A 4,879-nucleotide genomic window follows, 5' to 3' on the forward strand; every position below is an offset into this window, starting at 1 on the left:
TGAATGAAAAAGATCCATTGCTTTCTTAGCTTGATATGTAATTTGGCGTTGCACTATGATTATCAGTCGGCTTAAACTCTCCGTATTCATTATATTTGTTGCAGTCCAATGGATGTCATTCACTTTTACCACACACATCCCAAAAAAATCATCTAGAATCAATCTGTGATCAAGAAAAACAAAACAGAAAGTTTCAAATTGTTGGTCTGAAAATGTGAACAAACGACCCACGCAAAGCGGTGACGACGAATAGTTTCCGGATGGTAATTAACTCATTTCGTTGAATAGTTTCCTGGTCTGAAATTTTTGAAAGCATCTTCTGCATTGATACGACATTCAATTGAGTGTCCTCTAAGCACAACATCATCCTGTAATAATAATTCAAGATAAAATAAATATTTTTGATGCACAAAAAGATGAGAAAAATTAATTTAGTACCCGTGTTATATATATATATATATATATATATATATATATATATATATATATATATATAGTTTTTCACCCACAGCAAAATGGATTTGCTCCTCTATTAAGTCGACTGAAGATATCATTTCGATCAATGGATGCTCGACCTTTTTTTAACATTAAAAAAAACAAAGGGTCACAACATTTATCTATAATAAAATGGAGTTTATATTTTGTTAGTTTTTTTAAACTAACCTGGTGTTCCTTTTTTCAATATTAATTTAGTTTTTTTTAACCAACCTGGATTCTGGCTTTCCTTAGATCTAGGGTTAATGCAGGCGATGGTGCTTCTTCAAGAAACTTTTGGTTCCTCCTCTGCAAGGGCAAAATCATCATTATTCACAATACACCATCACTTCCAAATGCAGATGCAGCCTCAATCTGGGCTTGCTGTTAAGAGAAAAATACAAACAAAAAGATGTAAAATTGGTCATGAAATTATAAACCAACAAAAAATTCAATAAAATAGTTAACTGTAAATTTTATAATACCTGCAATAATTTGATAAACTCGGCACGTTCTTTTGCAAGAAGCTCATTCTCACTACGAACATCAAATTCCTGTACAACACTACAAAAGGTAAAATAGTCACTTCAACAACAAAATGGAGGGTAAATTGATCATTTGAAACAACAAAATACTTACCAATAACTAACAGCACCAAACCTGTAATTTTACTCATAATAGCATCTTCACCTTACTATTTATGCCCTTGTAACTAAAAAACATAATATCCATCAGGATTTTAAGTTTGAGAAAAACATGTCAAAAGAAATATTACCCTGATTTCTCTCTGATTGAGGCATCTCTTGTCCAAAAACAGGCTGGTGTGCAGATCTACGAAATTGACACACACATAGTTAAGCATACATATATAGAGATCTATATCCAAATCCACACAAACACAAAATTAAGAGAGAGAGAGAGAGAGAGAGAGAGAGAGAGATAGAAAGAGCATGTGAACGGTAAAGAAAAAGGCAGTTAAACACAAACTTTACAGAAGATGGAGACGTGAACGCTAGTGGTGGGTCGCTCTTTTTTCAGTCGATAACAGAGTGTGGATACGATGGAGAATGGAAGTGAAAATGTGTGATGTAATCACCGAATTAGGTTACCAAATTGAGGGTTACAATACAATTATAGATTATGACTTCATACCTGTGAAAAAAAGAATCCACACATTCCTTTTGGGGGTGAAGGACGCCGGTCTAGGTAGAGGTTCACTTCTAACACGTCGATCATCCATTAGAGAGGGAAGAACATTTGGGTGAGCACGTAAGGGTTGATGGGGTCAGGGATGGCTAATGACCCTCTTCGAGTTTGTAACGGCGGCGAAGATGGAAGAAGCGATTGAAGATGATGGTTGACAGAGGAGATTCAAGTGGAGCTGGTGGTCAGTGATGCGAGGAAGGAGAGGGGGTGGTGGTGATGTCGTAGAAACAAATGGGGAACATCCGTTTGTGGTGGTGATTTGTTGTTAGCGAAGTTGGAAGAAAAAATCTAGGGTTTAGACAAGAATAGGGCTAACGTGTGTTTTAGCTTTTCTTTTCAACCTTTGATGTTAAGCTTAATAGGGTTATATGGAATGTTGTCATATTTGTACCTCTTAATTTTCAAAAAACATATAATATGCTTTATATATATATATATATATATATATATATATATATATATATATATATATATATATATATATATATATATATATATATAACCATGATTAACAAGTAACGAAGGAACCAATCGTGAGCGTCGAAAATCATAATGATCAACGGCTAAGGAAATAGATGTACACTTGTATATTGGACACACACACACCGGATTATACCAAAAAATTCACCTCCTTACCAAAAAACTCACCTTTTTTTTTCGTTTGAAATTTTGGTTATGCCACATTTTTATCGAAAAAAAAACTAAATATACCGTTGTTCTTGATTTTTCATCCTCTTTCCATAGAGATCTATGTTGATATATAAAAAATGATTTTTTTTTTCGAAAAAACCCACTTCATTTTGTTAGTTTTTTCAATATTTAAGTTTATTTTTATCAAAAAAAAAAAACTAATTATACCAAAAAAATTAATTTTTTGTACTCTATTAATAAACATCAACACCGACTAAAAAAACATCGATCAGTGTAGATTCACACTGTAAAACCAAACTGCAAATATTTCAATTTTTAACATTCACGATGTGAAAAAAAAACTCGATTAGTTCAGATTCATATTGTGAATCTGACTTACTATTATGCACACTATGAATCTGAACAGGTTCACAATATTAATCTGAACTGAAATATCGTTTTTTTACATTAATATGAATCTATATTTAAAAAGTACAAAAAAATATGAATTTTGATATATTTATTATTTTTTTCTATAAAAAAATAGATATTAACTTTTCAACAAAGAAAATGAAGTAGATTTTTTTCGAAAAAAATTATTTTTTTATACATTATCATGAATCTCTATGGAAAGAAGACAAAAAATCGTGAACAATAGTATATTTGTTTTTTTTCGATAAAAAACATGGCCTAAAAAAAATTGAAACGATAAAAAGAAAGTGAGTTTTATTATAATCTGGTGCATGTGCGTCTATTGTAAAAGTCTACAACTCTTCCTTTTGTTGTTGATCATTTTAAATTTTGACGCTTTGGATTGGTTTCTTAGTTTCTTGATTAATAATGATTCTCTATTGAATTATATATATATATATATATATATATATATATATAGGTTCAAGTTCATTTGAGACCTATCTAATTTTGTGAGACCGTGAGACCAAATCTAAAAATAATTTTAAAATGCAAAATAAATGGAAAAATCCAAAAAAAAAATTAAATGTTATTTTCGGAACTTGAATTAACTAAAAAAAATATAAAAAAATATAAAAAAATAAAAAGAAATAAAAAAAATTCCGTTTTTTTTTTGAAAAATACGTGAAATATTCTAAATAGAATATTTCACTGACATATTCTAAAAAATAATTTTAAATGCAAAATAAATGGAAAAATCTAAAAATTCTTTTTTTAAATATTATTTTCGGAACTTGAATTAACTAAAAAAAATAAAAAAAAATTAAAAAAAATTAAAAAAAAATTCTATTTTTTTTTTTGAAAAATACGTGAAATATTCTAAATAGAATATTACACTGTACATATTCTAAAAAAAAATTTAAAATGCAAAATAAATGGAAAAATCAAAAAAAAAAATTTAAATATTATTTTCGGAACATGAATTAACTAAAAAAAATAAAAAAAAAATAAACAAATGCGTCTCACGGTCTCACAAAATATAAGTGGTCTCAAATGAACCTAACCCTATATATATATATATATATATATATATATATATATATATATATATATATATATATATATATATATATATATATATATATATATATATTTATATTTATTCGTGTTAATTAAAAAAATTGTAAAATAAATTAAAAAGGATAAAAAAAAGTTTATGATTAAAACCATCCACAATAGAAATTGAAAGCACAAGATTTTCCAAAAAATCTTTTGAAATTAGAAACTAAAGCTCACGTTCTATAGAAACATGGTCTATTTATAATGTTTTTTCTTAATTTTTTAAAATGTAAAAGGAAGTTAATTATGTAGTCTCATTCATACCCTTTATCTAAATAAAGGTTAGAAAATAACAGATCTCGCATTTATAAAAAATTATCTCAACATATATTATATTATTATTATCTATTTGTCCGTTTTACTCATACATGATTTGACGGATAGTAAGAAAGAAAAGATATCTCTTAAGACTTTATGTTCATAATAGTTAAATTGTTTGCTAAAAAGGGATATATTTATCCCTAGAAAGACCTTTTTGTTCATAATAGTTAATATTGTTTATTAAAATGGGTGATATTTATCCCTCCAAAATCTTTTCATGCATTACGTTAGGTATCAAGGATTCTTGTTTCTTTGATGAATAAAGAAAATATTCTGTCTTTACTATATGCTAAATGAAACCGCCAAGACCAAATTAAAAAGCAAAACGTAATTTACACAAGGGATTTAAGAAACGCTTCTAGCAAAAGGCAAAAGATGAGAATATAAGTCGTATTACCCAGCTAAAAACTTATAAGAGAACTATTAAGTTCGTTGTGTCAAATGAAAATCACCTCTTTATATAGATCGCAACCTTTTTTATGCACAATGCAAATCAAGTTACATTAATGAGTATAGTTAACTGTTTAAATAAAGTAAATAAAGTTTGTAACAATGAATGGTTCCACATTATCAAATATTAGATGTATAAAGACACTACTAAATCATGAAAAAAAAAATGTTTTCGGGATCTCTAGAGGATATTAATTTGTTGTTAAAAATTGTTAGAGCATGGTTAAAAAAAACACAAAGGACAATTGATAATGAAAATGATGGGGGT

At 27.9% G+C, this 4,879-nt stretch overlaps 1 long non-coding RNA gene across 2 annotated transcripts; it reads right to left on the reverse strand.

The window, feature by feature from the left end:
* Window positions 1-502: 502 nt before the first annotated feature.
* Window positions 503-2,008, reverse strand: LOC111899921 (uncharacterized). Of its 2 annotated transcripts, XR_008230028.1 has the most exons (6): window positions 1,627-2,008; window positions 1,250-1,305; window positions 1,114-1,186; window positions 960-1,038; window positions 709-858; window positions 503-575 (listed from the first exon to the last, which is right to left on the reverse strand). It is a non-coding gene; the product is annotated as an uncharacterized LOC111899921 (long non-coding RNA). The 2 variants fall into 2 exon arrangements; XR_002853073.3 differs by having other exon boundaries at window positions 515-858.
* Between the last annotated feature and the right edge of the window lie 2,871 nt (window positions 2,009-4,879).

This window comes from Lactuca sativa, chromosome 2 (assembly GCF_002870075.4).
Source record: "Lactuca sativa cultivar Salinas chromosome 2, Lsat_Salinas_v11, whole genome shotgun sequence".
In the NCBI taxonomy this organism is placed as follows: Eukaryota; Viridiplantae; Streptophyta; class Magnoliopsida; order Asterales; family Asteraceae; genus Lactuca; species Lactuca sativa.